The sequence below is a fragment of the Saimiri boliviensis genome, chromosome 2, assembly GCF_048565385.1.
Source record: "Saimiri boliviensis isolate mSaiBol1 chromosome 2, mSaiBol1.pri, whole genome shotgun sequence".
Classification (NCBI taxonomy): Eukaryota; Metazoa; Chordata; class Mammalia; order Primates; family Cebidae; genus Saimiri; species Saimiri boliviensis.
The window spans coordinates 174,660,776-174,679,319 of NC_133450.1; positions in this window are offsets into that span (position 1 = coordinate 174,660,776).

The following is an 18,544-nucleotide window of genomic DNA, read 5'->3' on the forward strand; positions in this document are numbered from 1 at the left end:
AACAGATCAGAAAATGAATGCCCTTAGGGGTTAAGGACCTTGCCCAAGATCATCCAGCTGATAAGCAGTAGAGCCAGTAGGTCTGTCTCCAGAGTGTCTTCTAAGCACTATTTGATGCTGCTTTTCTACCTAAAATAGGTAGCAATGGACCAGAGGGTTCTCTGAGTTGCAGTTTCCCTGCCCATAACAGCTCATTTGAGAACTGTTAGATGAACTATATATTTAAAACATAGCTCTGTGTCTATCACAAAGTAGGTTTTATAAGTCAGAATTCTTTGGCTGCAATGTACAGAAACCCAACTGAAGATATACTAATAAAAATTTTAAAATATATTGTTTTATAGAGGCAAATTGCATGGACAGGTGTAGAGTGAACCTCAGAAATAATTAAGGCCAAGGACTCAAATGCTCAAATGGAGACTTCTCTCTCTCTTCATCTCTATCTGTGTGTTGACTTCATTCTTTCCTGCTACAGAATGACTTTCTCCTTGTGATGGAAAGTATGGTTGCAGACTGCAGGTTTATATTCTTTCAGATTTTAACAGCTAATTAACAAGCCCTTGCTGTAGTTAGGAGCTTCACTCTGACTACGTGTACTCACTCTGAAAAGTAATCTTCACAACAACTCTCTGCAGTTGGTACATCTGTTATGTCCATTTTCAGATGAGGAAATTGAGGCACAGACATGTAAATAATTTATCCAAAGCTACCAAATAGAAAGGGTCACAAACATAGGTAGTCTGTTCCAGGGATAGTACCCTTAAATCAACATATTCTGCTTGGTCTGAATTTTAAAATTAAATGAATTAAATTAAATTGAGGGGGAAAAACACAGAATGGATGTATTGGGGACAGAATTTATACCACCAGCTCCAGCCAGACCAGTCTCCAGAACTATAACCTTTGATTGACACCTTGTGGCTACACTTGGCCTGTCTCCCGTTCTCTGCACATCCTATTTTGCCCATTCTAGAACTCTTCAATCTCTGCATTTGCTTTCTCTCTTTATTTTTTGTACCTCTGCTGGACCCCTGCTTAATGAATGAATCATCCTTTCTACCTTTGAGACTAGTGCTTAAATCATTTTTTCTACCTTTAAAGTTAGTGCTTAAATCAAGAATTGGATGAAGCTTCTTATGTACTATCAGTCAGTATGTTTTATATTTTACTTCTTAATATAAAAGAATTACATGGTGTAGATAAAAGGAATCAATTTCCTAAGATGGAAGGAAAGGAAGATGGGATACAATACAACAGTCCTAATGCTCTAGTGAAAGCATCTGGGGATGGAAGGGACAAGTTAAATCCAAAGAGTTGGGTCATTTATTTCCAGAAAGTCTTTGAGACTTGCACAGTTTCAGTCTTTCTGATTCCTTTTTGATATCACTTCATCTTGAATTGCCTTTAATTTTTCATTTGCCAAAAATGTGAAACAGTAGTCCATTTCGGCAAAGTAAGTTTGCAACAGCACGACCAACAAAGGCTCAGAAATGAGTGTTGGGAAGAAAGAGAAATAATTGGTTTTTATAGGAATTCTGCAGAATTGGAGGTCATATATATAATAGGAGAGCACCCCTTTACTTTGTGACTGCCAGACAGTTCAAATTTAGAATTCTTTATTACTCTTCCAGTAAATCTAATAGTCTATGATGCTGAGTTTGGTTTTTCTCATAAAATAAACTGTCAAAATTATTTTATGGCAGTCATAAATATGAATGCAATAAATGGAAAATTTTTAAAAATTGATGACCAAATATATAATTCAATACACTCTAACTCTTCTAATGATGATCAGTAATATAGACTCTCACATCTTGTTGTCTGTGACACACCTGTAAAGCAAAAACAGACCAGGCAAGTGGCTATCCACATGAGAGCATACAGGCAATAGCATGGGAAGTTAGCACGTCACAGGCTGCTTTTCAGAGATCCATTAGATGCTGAGCTCCTTGGGAGTAGAAGTGTTGTGTTACCCATTTCTGTATTCTCAATGATGATCATAGTGCCTGTCACACAGAAGCTTGTTCTGTACAGCTTGTTGAATGGCTTCCTTCTGCTAAGACACAGTAAGGAAATAAGAGAGTAAGGGGAGGATCATCCAAGTTCAAAGAACATGAATTGATGAAAGGGTGAAAAAGCAAGGCTAGAAAGTGGTAGAAAATGAGACTTGGGCCAGGCGCAGTGGCTCACGCCTGTAATCCCAGCACTTTGGGAGGCCGAGGCGGGTGGATCACGAGGTCAAGAGATCGAGACCATCCTGGTTAACATGGTGAAACCCCGTCTCTACTAAAAACACAAAAAATTAGCTAGGCATGGTGGCACGTGCCTGTAATCCCAGCTACTCAGGAGGCTGAGGCAGGAGAATGGCCTGAACCCAGGAGGCAGAGGTTGTGGTGAGCCGAGTTCACGCCATTGCACTCCAGCCTGGGTAACAAGATCGAAAACTCCGTCTCAAAAAAAAAAAAAAAAGAAAAAGAAAAAAAAAAGAAAAGAAAATGAGACTTGAGGTTCACAGTTAAAGAGGTTAGGAGAGCGAAGTAAGCCAAGGTGGCATTTGGAGTGCATGAAAACCTTGGCTTAGATGGGACAAAAAGATTCCTCCTCTGCAGAGCCTGGATGCTGATTTGGAGGAGACCCACACAAAGGGGCTGGACACTAGCTTAAGACAGTAGGTTGTTTGCTTGGATGTTTGTTTTCACCAGCTCGAAGCTGGCTGATTTAAAATAACTTCATGAAAAGAATAATATGACACCATAAAAAAGAATACGGAAAAATAATGTATGAAGTTGCTGAACCCAATTCTCCATTCTCATTACTCCTGTGTACTGATCAGCTGCAGGATCAGTCTTTAACCTGGAGGCAGTCCCCATCATGATAACTATCATGATGATGTTGGTGACAATGGAGATGACAACAATAATGCTGACAACAGCTAACATTTATTGCGCACATATTATGTACCTGATACTGTTCAATGTCATTTAATTTTCATATTTTTTCATTTAATTCTTTCAAAACTCTGAGTTAAATACTAATTGATACCTATTTTTATTTTTTTACTGTACTTTAGGATCCGGGGTACATGTGCAGCTCGTGCAGGATTGTTGCATGGGTACATACACAGTAAGGTGGTTTGCTGCCTTCATCCCCACATCACCTATATCTGGTATATTTTACAAGAAGAACACTAAGGCACAAAGAGAATAACTTGCTCAAGTTTACACAGCTAGTAAGTGGGGAATTTGGGCAGTGTGATTAAAAAGCCTATGATTTTAATCCTCATGCTATGATTTTTCATTTAAGCTCAGACACAGGTGGGCTTTGAGAGTAGTGTTGGCGACTTAAATTGAGTTCCTAGACTGCCTGTGGTAAGTCCTGGGCAGGTATCCATCCCATTTTTCTCTGCTTCCAAATCCCTCCCACTTTTGCTTTGTCTGTAGAAGTACGTTTTCTTAAATCCCTTTCATCACTATCATGATGAGCTTATTTCAACAAAACTAATGGAAAATTGAGGACACCTGGAAAATCTAAATGCTGACTTTGGATGACATGATAAGAAACTTGTTAATTTTCTTAGGAGTGAATCGTATGTAGGAAAACGTCTTCAAATTTTAGAGAGGCACACTAAAGCATTTAAGGACTGAGGTAACGGCATCTGAAGCTTACTTTAAAATAATTGAGCAAAGAGATAGAAGCTGAAGGAAATATGATAAAATGATCATTATTAAGGCTAGGTGATCAATATGTGGGGCTTTATTACAATATTCTCTCTACTTTGAAACATACTTGAAATTTTTAATAGCACAGTTAAAATCAATGTAATATTTATTATTTGTTTCCTAATTTTCTGATACTGTCATACTTTGCCAATTTTTTTTTTTTTTTTTTTTTTTTTTTTGGTGAGACAGGGTCTTTCTTGCTTTGTTGCCCAGGCTGGAATACAGTCGAATAATTACTGCTCACTAAAGCCATGGCCTCCCGGGATCCAGGAGTCCTGCTACTTCAACCTTCCAAGTAGCTGGCACATGCCACCATACCAGGCTAATTTTTGTATTTTTCTGTAGAGTTGCAGTCTCCCTATGTTACCTAAGCTTGGTCTCAAACTCCTGGACCCAAGCAATTCTCCCACCTCGGCCTTTCCCAATTCTTACAGCAAAAAAAGAGTACAAGGTTTCCTGATATGAACCATCTCTGAACATCATTTGTTTTTATTGTACCCACTTCTCTCAAAATGAAAAAAATGTATGAAGGGTATTTATCTGTCCATAGCAGTAGATTACAATGTTTTATGCTGAACTACAGTAGACAGGTGATGGGCAAATATATGAAACTATCAAATACATAACTGTCTCTGCCTCTTAGAAGCTTGTAGACTTGAAGTAAGCAACCTACCCACTCTAGGCCTTTCCTGGAAAAGGGGCCATAATTGGATTTACTTTCAGGCTATTAGAATTTAGGACATAATGCATACAAATCACTCAGCTCATTGCCTGAAACATAGTGAGTACCCAATAAACATCATAGCACCCAAAAAACATAAATATCTTTTAACAGCAGTCAAAAATAAAACATTTGTATTCTACTTCACAAGGAATTTCCACACTGTAGTTGGGAAACAAATCACCCCTTAATAAGGTTAAGCTATACAGTATAGCTCAGTGTTCATCTTTCACATCTCAAACAGAAGCATCATGTGGATCTTTCTCTCAAACCAAATGGAAGTTGTTTTTCTTTCCACAACAATATGAATTCCCTTGATTAGAGAGTAAGAGGGTCATTGGACAATTTCTGAACTGTGAATAAGCAAATACAAAGAGAATGAGAAAAGCTGGGTTTGTTGAACAGGCATTGCTCATTCCGGGCTGATGACACAACTTTGGGTTAAGGATAGTGAAGATAGAGAAAGCAGTTGCACTGACATTTCAACACATTCCTTTAGCCATGGTCATTAACGCCTAGCCTTCTGGATTCAGGGGAACTGCCCTCTTTCTGCTGAGGACATTCATTTCAAAGGTGTGCCTTTAAGTGAATTGAAAAGGACCCTGAAGAGAAAGCCTGCCTTTCATGTCTCCTCTCTCTCTCTGCAGTGAATTTGGACGCAGGGCTTTCATCTTCTCATCGCCCAGCTTAGGTCCCCTTTTGTTTTGCGGTGCCCTGTTAGGTTGCTTTGTTTTGGTTTCTCTGGGAGGCCTGCCAACCCTAGCCTCAGAGAAGGTTGGAAATGATGAGATCAAATGTTTTGAGACAGTGTTACATTTCCTTTTCTCCCGCAAGCTTTTCTTTGTTTAGCTCTATGCCTCCTGTTGTCTTAAATCTTCTCTTCCTTATGTAGTGCCTCTATACCCAAAAAGATTGCTAAGTCACAGAATCATATGCTTTGAAGTAGTTTTAAGAGTAATGAAACTCAGCTACCCAACAGAAAAATCCCCTTTACAATAACTCCAGCCTATGCTTATGTTCAAATATGTGACTTGCACACACTTCATACAGGGGAGTTCATTACACCAATACTAGTTTTTAAATGTAGTTTTTAGAACATTCTTCCTCATGCTTTTAGAACTGTAATTAATCTTAATTCTAGTTAATGGAGTTAAACAGAAGGAATCCTATCCCTTCCTCTCCCACTTGTCTTCTCTTTTTCAGATTTAGAATCCCATTTTCTAAACATTATGTTGAAATAAAGATACGGAAGGGGAGGGTGATCACAAAAACATACAGACAGGCCTTACATAATTCATTTCTTCATTCAAAAAATAGTTCAAAGTATGAGCCGGGGGGATTCTAAGTTTTGAAATGGGTAGGAACTTGATCTATTGAAGGAATCAAAAGAGCTGTGTGACTAGACTTTTGAGCCAGGGAGGGCTGTCCAAGAAGAAGCTAAGTTTTATGGATGTACGGACATTTTTCAAAAAATGAAAAACCAGGAGGAGTTTTAAGCAGCAATGTCATAGGGTTTCAAGACGTTTTGTCATTATGGCTACCCTCTTCTGGACAGACCGTAGTTATTCGCCATTCTGTTTCAGGTGCACAGCACTAATCATACCATCCAGACAGGGTCTGGTGACTCCACAGCAGGCTGAGCCATCACCTCCTCTGTTCTGGACAAAAAATTGGATTGATGCATCCTAATAATGTATTTACCTGGATGGTTACTTTGTCATTCTGTGTTGTGTCATACAGATCTTGTTGTCAACTAAATCAATACCTGGTTTGGGTTGGATTTTTAAACCTAGATATGCTATGCAGAAGCTGGACCACAAAGGAAACTCATGTCAACTTGAGATGTCCAGGATTAAATTCCTCTTCTCTTTCTGATTCTAATCAGCCTATATGTTGACAGTTTTGCTTTTGTTCTGGTTTTTCTCTTTTCTTCTATAATTTTTATTAATGTTGAAAGCAAACTTGGAAAATACAGAAAAATAAAGCAAAACAAGTAAAAATAATAATTCAAATAAGCATAGATAACCATTGTTATCACTGCTATTGACATCTTTCACTAAGTATCATTTTCTGTGGTTGAGATCATACTCTTATGTAGTTTTATACAGCCTGTTTTATAACTATCATTATTGGGTCACAAGAATTTATTTTCCAGCATCATTAAATGGTTTTCATATGTGCTTCTTATCTGAGGATATTTAAATTTCATAGTTTTTTACTTTATAAAATAATTTTCAAAGAATACCTTTATATTTAAATATTTGCTTGCATTTCAGAGTATTCCCTCGAGTAGAACCCTAGAAACATATTTAAAGCTTCTTTGATAGATATTTATAAACTGCTTTGCAAAATTTGTTGGCTAATTTACACTTCTACCTGTATTGTGCATTATAAAAAATAAAATAAGAAATTAACCTTGCTGCTCAGTTGGAGAAAATATAATTTCATTATTGTCTTCACTTTTGTTTTTAATTTTCAGTGATGTTAAAGATTTTAAAGTGTTCATTAAGCCATTTATCTTTCTTTTTTGTTAACTGTCAGTTCTCATATTTTCTTATGCATGATAGTCTTACTGATTTTCTTCTAAATTTATATAATCCTTTTGTATAAAGATTTTAGTCCTCATTTTGTCATAATTCTTATAAATAAGTATTTATTCCAATCTATTTGGAAATTTAATATTGTTTGTGATTTTTAAAAATTACAAACAAGTCATACAAATTCAGCTTATTATACATAAATTATTAGACCACTACTGTAGTAAAAAATAAAGAGATTTCTTTGCCTGATTTACTTTTTCTTTCAGTTTGACATGAGCTTAAAAACAAAAGTGGAAAAGAAAAAAGAGTTATCATGGGTTTCATCCTAAATAAATCATACATAATTCTTCTTAAATGCATTTTCTGTAATAAAAAGGGCTCACAAATATAATTGGAGGTATGAGTTGGGGCCTGCAAAGTCTGAATTCCAAGACTTGTTTTAATATTGTGCATGCGTGTGTATGTGTATGTGGGTGTGTGTGTGTGTCTGTGTCTGTGTGTATTTTGTTAAATGGAGTCTGGAGAGGAAATTAAGACTCATATAATTCTTTCTTTTCTGGTGCATGACAACTTTTCAGCCACTGCCAAATAATGTTAACTTGTTATAACATTTGTTTAAAGTTTATTCTTAAACAAATTCTCCTTAGCAAGGACTTTGGGACCAAACAGTTCTGAACCACCTGTAAAGTGGGAATAATCTATTCTTGTAGTGCTTTTGTCCAACTAATCACAAAGCAAAGGTAAAATACTGAGCCAGTACTGGCACACAGGAGACACTTGGTCATGCCAGACTCTACTCCACCTCACTCTCCTGCGTCAGGCCATGAAAGACTTTGTGGTTCCTGAGAAATAATATCCGTGAATCTGAATGCAAGCATCCTACATTGGTGTTAACCTCAGTGGCATGCCAGACTGATATCTGAATGAAAAAAAATATATAATGACCGAATTTTTATATTTTTCATTTATCCAATAAATATTCTCAAAAATCAAATTGTGAAAGACACTGATCATATAGAGAAGATTAAACCTTTCTTCCTGCATTGATAAATCAGTACTGGAACCCTTTGAGTAAATGTTCATAAATATTTATCTAGTTAATTTTACCACTAGGTCTAGCTTTGCCTGTCGTGCTGCTCCAATACTAAATTTCCCTGGAAACAAGGAATAATCACATTTAGTACTGAGATATGGATGAAATAAACCCTACAAATGCGCTATGTAATAATCCAATAGAATCAGAGAAAATAATGTATTTATTGAGCCAACAAAGCATAGAGACAAGGGTGCTCACAACACACAATGGTACCACTAAATGACAAAAGGAATGGTGTACGTACGATGTTGACAAAATATTTCAAAAAAGAACATTCATATAACAAGAGTAAGCCATTTGTTCCTGGAGGAATTGCTAATTCAGCTTTCTCAAACTAGGCAGATTACTGACCACTTAACTCTGCAGAATATTCCAGTTTCTTGAAGCAAAACTGCTTCTAACAGTAAGTAAAATGAACCTTTGTAAATTTGCTTCAATGGTCTTGTAATCCACATTTTTCTTGTACAATTGTTTTTTATTTTTAAAATGTGTATTTTTAAAGCTTTGCAAAATTAAGAAATTTGATTTTGGAAAAGACTGGCAAAAGAGAAAATTATCTCTCACCTACTTGATTTGTTTTACTTAGTAGAACAGGAATGCATATTTTATGATCTACAAGCCGTCAATTGCTGAAAATGGAAGTAACTGAGCCTTTTTTAAGAAGGTAATTATTTTCATAAACTAGGCAAAAATCCTAATTTGAAGATTACTTGCAAGAGAACCAGGTAGATCTTACTTATCTCAATTCATGCATGACTAATCTTTCTTTGGGACCCTCACATCAGATTTTAGATTGTTTTTGTTAATTATTCCCAAAAGTAAACCTTACTCAGGCACATTAAATCATTTCCATTGGATGCTCTTTATTCCTAAAGAAACCAACCACTTAAACATCAGATGAGTGTTTGGCGTTTCTAAATTATGGTACCACTATTCAATTAAAAACTACATCTTAAGTGAACTGTGGAATACCAGTTCACTTTTCTTACCAGCATGGTTTACCTTCTCAGGTTCCCCTTTTTCTCACCTGGTTATGTACATAACTTTCTGTGAACTATTTGGCACGTCTGAATGGGTGAACAATCATTGGTAAAAGTCATCTTTCCAATTTATAAGCCTTGGCTATCTATAAGATCAAGCAGAATAGAAAAATTAAAAAGAGAAAAAAAGAAAAGGATGGAAAAGAAAATAAAGGAAGAAAAGAAGAGACAAAATTGAAAGAAAAATGAAGAAAAGCAAAAAGAAATCTTAGGGTTATATAGATGTCTTTTAATTAATGTCTATTTTCTGAACCTTTCGTCCTCCATCACTGCCCCAGTAAATTAATTTTCTCTCAAGGCAAGATTGTAGGAAGTTAAAAATGAAACCTAGAAAGTGACTGAAATCTTATCCTGGCATCTTCTGAGCATAGGCAACATGAGGTGTTTTATTGCTGGATCATTGTTTTATAGGTAAAAGCCAAAATAAACACTTGGACAAACCGTATCATGAACAATACTGATTATGTCTTTAAGACAATTACCACTCCTTAGATTGTTCATTGTGACAGGAATCATTATAATTTTCTGCCCCACCTTTTCCAATCACTCACGTATCTCCCAACATGCACACATATCTGGAGGATCATACACTTGATTTAGACTTATAATGTGTACATAGAAGTGCTTGGTACAATCAGAATTCTGCTCAATTACTTGGTCTGGGGAAAAAAAACCCACTGGAAATGATCTAGAGGACGATTATGAAATTTGAAATTATTCTAAACTGTAGCTGTAATTTGATTGATGTAAATATTTTCCTTGTTACAGTTTATTAAATACCTTTTACTTTTGACCTTTCTCCTTTTGTTCCCTCAGTTTTGAGCTTATTCTGAAAAGTATGGAAAAGAATACCAACTATTCCTCCCTTTAATTCACATCTTCTCTCCCTGATGATTTGAAATTCATGACAATGGCAGGCATTTTTAAGAATAAAGAGTACAAGTGAAAAATAGAAAAGTCAAAAATACTGGAGAAACTAAATTTTTAAAACAGAAAGCATTCACTTTATTTGCCTGATACCACTATGGGGATTTTTTTTTTTTTAACAGTGTCTTGCTCTGTCACCCAGACTGGAATGCAGTGTTGCCATTAAGGCTCAATGCAGCCCTGACCTCCCAGGCTCAAGCTATCCTCCCACTTCAGCCTTCTGAGTAGCTGGGACCATAGGTGCATATCTCGATGCCTGGCTAATTTTTTATAGAGACAAGCTGCCCCTGTGTTGCCCACTATGGTCTCGAACTCCTGGCTTCAACTGCCCTCCCCTAACCCCTCCCCCAAGTGTTTCCATTCAGGCATGAGCCACTGCATCCGGCCCAGGGATAATTTTCATAATGTTCGGAGGATTGCCTTTGTGTTTTTGTTTTGTTGTGTTATGTTTTGTTTTGCTTTGCTTCCCAGAAGATTATCAGAAGAGGTGTCTAAGAACAGCTTTGAGCTAATGAATTAAATTTTAGTTCTTTCTTACCATGTTATTATACTTCCTTTAGTCCATCAAATAACCCAGGAATATATTTTATTAAGTTATTTGAAAATTTTAACAATTTATTAGAAAGCAGAAAAACAGAATATGAAACAAAAGCAGAATTTCCCAGTGATGGAATTATACTAGAACACATGTGTTTCATACATGTTTTTGCTATTATTATTTAGTTTATATTTTTCACATACACTAATTTATATTATACTTGTCATGCATTGGACTACACTGGACACATAGTGAAATCTCCTAAACCAATAATGTGAAGTTTCTTAGAGAAGAGCATAAAATCAAATGTGTTCATATAAACTTAAAAACCTTCTGACTTGGACTTTATTCTCTAGATTCTGGAGGGAAAGTTCACATTTATTCTCCGCAACCTTGTTAATGTCTCTCTGTCGTTCATGCTTCTGATATGGGGTGCTATGTGTGTGTTGTGTATGGTTTCAGTTGCTGCTAGCTTAAAAAGGATTTCAAATGTGCTTGATGGAGAGAGATAACAGTGTTTAACTAGGGGAAACTATTAAGCAGTCACCAATAATCGTCAGCGCAGTTTGAAAGGTTAGTCATTACCAGGGACATCCTTCAATACTGGATTTTAAAAAGAAAAAGCAATCCACAAATGTAAATAAAACTGTGAGTGTCATAAAAACATGACAAAACAATTAGGAAATGTTATTCTCTTTCATTTACTTCTTACTGCTTTGAAAGTAGCTCCATTTTGTTTTATAACCATAAGGTTTTCTTATTCAATCTGGGTTTTCTTTCTTTAAGTTTCTCCCTTTTTCTAAGCTATGGTGTGCCATGGAGCCTCAAGCGAGAAAACTCTAGAGATGTGAGATAAAAAGGAATAGCTTCTTCTGTGTACGTGCACTAGTACATTTCAAAATAAATGTTTGAACAAGTCCGCAAAACCTGAGCCAACACTGAATAAAGAGAAAAAAGAATGCATGCAGTACCAAAAAAATCAATTACACACTCTCTCTCACTCTCTCTCTCTCTGATTCCTGGAGTTTCTTTGGTTGCCTTCCTACCATGAAAGTTGTTGGCATTATTTTCTGTGCAAACCACATCATATCACAGATCGGATATCTATGATTTCAAATGTTAGCATTTGTACATAAGACATTGGATTGGGTACATGTTTAACATAAACAGTATGCAATACTGAATACTGTACAGAGAACATCTAAATTCCCTTCCTAATTGTATTAAATAACAGCATCAATAATGATTGAGCCTTAATAGTTCATTGCAACTGAGAGCTGATTTCTGTATAAAATCTAACAACAACTGAGAGTTGATTTCTGTACAAAATCCATAGACATACCTACACTGCAGCAGATGGTATAAAATAGTGGTTAAGAATTCAGACCCTGAATTTAGACTGCTTGAGTTCAAATCTTGACTCTGTACTTGGGGCTACCTGGCTTTGAGCAAGTTGCTTAACCTCTCTTTACTTCCGTTTTCTCATCTATAGGACAGCAATATCAATAGTACCTATTTCAAAGGATTATTGTGAGGATTAAATGAGTGAACACATACAAGATGCTTAAAACTGTACCTGGTACATAGAGGGATTCAGTGAATATTAACTGTTGTTTTTATTTAAACAATCCCCACAGTGCTGAGGAACGTAAACTGTGTGCCGTTTCTTAGGAGGGAAATAATGGCTGGGTAGTACTACATATTTTGATTTTCTACTTCACTCCTATCCTAATTGTCTTCAAGTCTCAGTCTAGCCCAATTTAGTCTATAGCTCCTGTTATTTAGAAAAAGCAATTAAAGGCTGTTGGCTGAGGACACACTTAACTTTGTATAGTTGGATTCTCTGTTATAGCCATTCCAGATCTGGTCTTCCACTTCCCTGATTTGCCTAGTGTGGACTTCGTTTACAATTTTTTTTTTTGGGGACAGGGTCTTGCTATGTTGCCAAGGCTGTCTCCAACTCTTGGGCTCCACAGATCCCCCTGGCTTAGCCTCCAGAGTAGCAGGAACTACAATGCGTGCCACCATGCCCAATGTTCCAGTTTTTTTAATACAAAGTTTTAACCACATACATTGATTGGCTGTTTGGCAACTGAATCCTCCTCTTTTTGTCTGCTTTGTCTGTCTGCCAACATAATGATTTCTGGTTTGTTCCAACCCTTGTATTCAGCTTCCTTGTATTTAGAACTCCAGCCCGTCTTTGTGCAAAGACCTCCCACACCTACTTTATTTCCTTCAGCCTTGCTTCCACTGCCTCCAGCCCCTTGCTCTGGGCCGATAGGGGAAAGAGGCCTTAGAACACATAGGCTTAGTAGCTTAATCTTCAAATGCGATGAGAGGAACTCTTTAGTTCATAAGGCTGCAGAATGTAGCAGTGATTCATACATTTTAGTGTACAACAGAATCACTTGAAAAGGGGACAAGTATGTTTAAGATGCAAATTACTGGAACTCTTTTCTCAGAGTTTCGGATTGATTAAGTCTTGAATGGAGCCGATAAATCCGCTTTTTAACCCACTTGCTGGATGATTCTGACATACGCAGTCCAAGAACTATAATTTGAGAGACACTTAACTTGACCAATTCAAATTAAGTGCCCTTGAATATACAGTTGTCTACATTGGTCTCTTCTATGAACTCCCTTCTTGTATTTTGGAAAGCAATGTGCATGAGGCCAACTAATAGTGGCTAAAAATTAACTTAAAACAAAGGAGGAGCTGTGTGAAGATAGCATTTTTCCCAGAGTCAGAGATTTTTCATGACTCTAGATCCTTACAGCAACCAGTTTGGTGGCTAGTGGTTTTCATTCATCCATGTCTTGGCTTTGAGGAGACAGAGAGGAGCCAAAATTTTCTCAAAATTATTCTTTTACATTATTTTTTCTAGATTTATCTGTAACTTACCCCTTTTTGAAGACTGTACATCCAAAACATTTGAGAGTAAAATGAAACTATTCTCTAAGCTTTAACTTTTGAGTCAAGTTTTTACTCCAGTGTTATTGGGGTGTTTTTTTTTTTTCTCCTCATTTAGGCGTCCTCACATCTACATGCCTGTGTTCAAGTCTCCGGTCACCACCACCAACTTCAAGCCAGAGGCTAACAAAGAAAAACCCAGACTTCTTCACTGAGCAAGGCTGAGTAATGCCTGGGTCCACCGTCCCTGGGCGCAGTGTACCACTGTAGTGTAGCCAACCCTGGCCTATTCTGGAAGCAGCTCAGACCTAGCCTCATGCCTGCAGGTAGCCCCAAGTGCAGAGCCAGGATTTGAACTCAGGCAATCTAAATTCAGAGTCTAAATTCTCGACAGACCCCAAAACTTCTCTCTCTGAGGGTTTAAACTATACTGGCAACATTGAAACTCATTCTTCCTACCTGCTTTCTCTGTTTTGACATCTTCTTCCATTTCACAAAACAATCATGTGTTGAGTGTCTATAATTTGCTGGAGACTGGCTACATGCTGGAAAAGGAAATACAGGTCTCTGCCCTCCAGTTCATCGGCTCCTAGCGAAGCCAGAAAAATAAATGACTACAATGCAATCTGACTCACCATAACTGAGGATGCATCAAGTGAACAGAAATACTCTCCCCTACCGGTCTGTAATTAACAGCATCCTTGGAGTGTCTGGGGCTCCCGAGATTGGAAGTACTGCAGTCACCCAAGCTCTCTTTCCTCATGATTCAGGATCTGGATCACCAATGCATACTCAGTGCCTGACCTGATGGCAATATCTTTCAAGTTCTTCCTTTACCATTCACTAAACTTAAAAAGCCCTTCAAAGTCTTCCATCAGTGGGAAACCTTTCTCCTTCTTTTGAAATTCCATAATACTCTACCTCATCATCCCTGTGGTACTTACCAAAGTTTCCCTTGTATCATGGCTAGTGCAATACGTGCTTTCTCTCCTGTCCAGGTTAGAAATTCCAAGAGGGCATGGGCTGGGCTCTACACAGTGGCTTGCACAGACCACTGTTCTTACTTGATGAATCAACAAAGGAAACACCTTCTGACAAAATATCCTGAACATAAAGTATCAGAGTTTGCCCTGATCTGAAGCATTATGTGTTGGTTTTAGATAATGCAATCTCCTATCTCTGGCCTTGGAAAACAAAAACAAAAACAAAAAACCTCCAAAATTCTGTGATTATTTTTAGCAGATCCAAGGAGTTTTATCCACCCATAATATGCCAAAAGATAAAAATCACATAATCTAATTATTCCTTGTTTATATTTTAGTAAATTCCCTGTTTACAAAAATTGATGTGAAATTATGAAGCCTAAGTTTTGTAGTTTATTGAGAAAAAGACACAATAACAATAGTAGCAGTAGAACCATTTCCAAAACTGCCAAATTAAAATGCTTTACCTTGACCTTGAAGACAAACTGAAAAATTGGGTTAAAAATATTGAATACAGCATATTTACCTGATTGCTAAGACAGTAATTCTTGGCAATTGTAAAATAATAAAAGGGAAGAAAAATTAGCATTTATGTAGAACACTTCACCATGTGCTTGATTTTGCACATTGCTTTTACGTAGATTATCCATTTAATACCTATAGACACTAAGTGACATTGGCATTATTAACTCTATTTTACAGATCAGAAGCTGGGGCTCAGAGAGTCGAACTAACTTGGACAAGATTACTTGTTTAGTGTGTGGTGGAGCCAGACTACAAGTCCAGTTCTATCTAACTCTAAGTCCCATACTTTTTAATTACGCTAGTTGTATATCAGAGATTTAGCCGAGCCTCCAAATTTAGGTATCATGGATATCTTACTTTAATATATTTTTAATGTATTATAAGTAAAATTAATAATTTATTTACCTTGCAGATGTAATCTTTTAGTCATTACATTATTGTTCAAAGTTTTTATGTATTATAACATGCAGGTTTGGAATGAAAGTGTATAAATGTACTAAATGGTCTTGGAACTGCAATATGAGAGATTAGACTTAGAAGCTGGGAAAATCCTTAAAGTTATTTTCCTAACTTAAAAACACTGAAGTTATGGTTTGGAAACTTTCCAGAAAGAATGTGTCAAGCTGCTGATACCTGTCTTCCTAATAAGGAGTTAACGGAATGGGAGGAAAAGGCATTTAGATTATTTATTTAGTAATTCCTTTTTCTAACATTTGGCTCTTTCAGGTGTAAAACGGAGAAAAAGAAATGGTATCTACTTCATGCAGATGTAAAATGATATGATACATATAAAGTGCTTACCAAAATGTCAAAATATGTGAATGTCTGAATACATGTAAATAATTTAATTATTATCTTTAAAGCACAAATATTCATTCAGCAAATATCTATTGAGCATCTAAAAGTGTCCGGTAATATTATAGGCACCATAAATACAACAATGAATTAGATAAACAAGATTGTTGACCAATGAAAATGCTGACAACAAAAATTTTATTTAAGAGTAAGTGTATTGTCACTGCAGTAGCATCTATAGAGTGCATTATTGCCAAGTACTTGCCCATCAGTCATATAAGTAAAAATTATTATCTCCATTTATGGATGAAGAAACTGAGGTTCAGAATTAATAAACAACTTGGCCAAGGCCAAAGAGCTACTGACTAAGGGATTCAGGATTTAATATATGGCAATTAGTTCCAAAGCCTGTATTTCTTACACTACACCCCAAACATTCTTATAGTCAGGTCCTTAGCTCAAGTATTGCCACCTATTATTTTCTGTATTCACAGAATGAGTTTTGGGGGGAGGGCTATAGTGATATTTGCAGTGGTGTAAGTAGCCTGCAATTAGTTAAGGTAAAGGGAACAATACAGTATGCATATCACCTCTCTCTCTCTCTCCAATTCTTTCATTATTTCACTTAATCAACAAATATGATTTTTCATGTTCCAGGCTCTATTTTAGGCTCTGGGGATATAATTTTGAACAAGTCATAGTCCCTATCCTCATGGGACATACATTCTAGTGGGGACATACATACAATTGTCTAGTGGAGACAATCGACAGCAAAGAATAAACAAATACGTAAAATAATTAAACATTATTAAAAATCCTATAAAGGACTCAAACAATGAACTGATACATAGGATAATGAGAAGACATTAACCTGAGAGAACATGGTCAGAAGCGCCTCACCGAGATGATAATACCAAAGCCCAGATCCGAGGTTGAGAATGGGTTAAGCACAGGGAGGATGGAAGAGAGTGAGTTTTGTTACAGGATTCAGAAATGACATGTTCCAAGAGTGAGTTTTGTTACAGGATTTCAGGAACCCAAAGAAGCTGACAAGTATGGACAGAACTGCAATGTAATATCCTGAGGGACAGTTGTTGGTCCCAGTCAGTTTATTAGCTCAAGCTTATCACATTCTTACTTCAAGCTCATCTCCCTGTTCCAAGAATTACCATCCCACTTTTTCCAGATGCTGCCCCTCATTCTACCATTTGAGGGTCTCTTCTCTCAAATCTCTTGAGAAATGGCATATAGAATTTGGACTTTGGTCATGCTTTCCATTTTCAGATGTGTCAGCCAGGATATCAGGAGAAAACAGAATTTCTCTCAGATGTTTTAAGTGAAGCGATTTTAAAGAAAGGATCATTTACAGAGAAATAGACAAAGTTAAGGAATCCAACAAGCAACACTGGGAAATCATTCCATGGGTAGCCCTATGGCAACATTGGAGCTTAATGAGAACTGAAGCCATGAAAAAGTGGCTATTTGACTGGATCTATAATCAACAGAGGAAAGGAACTAGAATCACAGCACCAAAGTGAGGCAACAGGAAACACCCTCTCCTTGGTCTCCTCCTGGTATCTCCCATTGGCTTAACCCAAGTGGAAGCCAAAGGGTGTGAGAGTGATATAATCCACAGAGGTCAATGTCCATCACAGCACTTTTGTGGCAGGAGCACTGACATCGCAGCCAGTGGAGAGCCAGTAGGGAAGAAATACCGTTATCTCCCCTTTCCCTCCAATATATTGCCCACACCTCCCACTGGCTAAACCCAACTATAAACCAGCCTCAAAGGGAGCCTGTGGAGTGTAGCTTGCAAGAATCGGTTTCCAGAAACAAAGAGTAGAGGACAGACTGGTAGAAAACAGACAGAAGGAAAAGCAGAAAGAGAATAACCAACAGAATAGATAACAGAAAACCCATGCTTTCTACAACTATTTATTGCTACTAAGTACAGGTCAAATATAGGTGGTGACCGTAGTTAATGGAGGGGAAATTCCAAAGTTCTAAGAAGACAGAGCAATCTTAGGTCATAAAAATCATGAATATTTGTTAGAATGAAAGAAGAAGTGGAGTGTGATCTTTTATAGTTTCTCCTATCTTTATTTCCTCCTATCTTCATTTTTTTTTCATAGTTTCTCCTATATACTCATGTCTAATCTATTTTTCTCTTTCATAAGAGATGAGGACTTTGGTCTCTTCAATAGCCCAGTGCCCAGAGATTATGATGAGTGGTATTTAGCTTGAAGCATAGACTAAAGTAGGTTATTTGACATCTCACTGGAAACTGGAGGCTGACCATTTCTAGCTCCAATGCTTGCTCTATTTACAAATATCTTCTTTCGAAAAAAGTAGGGGAGACCCACTGGGCAGCTATGTGGCAAAGATATTTTTCTTATTTTTCAGTTTGCCTTGATTTTTAGTGGTGACAAATACCCTGTATGCACTAAAAATGATCTTTGATATTTCTTCTTTCACACCAGAGAGAGTTTACTGATGCCAGATTGAAATGACTTGTAAAGTAGTTACCTATGTTTAGTTAAGATCTGATCATGCCAAGCCACAGACTGCTATGTCATGCATATAAGGGTGACTTAAGACAGGGATGTAGTTTGGTATCTCCTGAGTTCTGATTAAGTCTAACACTTTAAATAATGTATAAGACACATAGAATCTACATCATGCTAATGTAAGAACAAATTAAAGATTGGACTAATTAAGTATGACTATTCAAAAAATGATCAGACTCTAA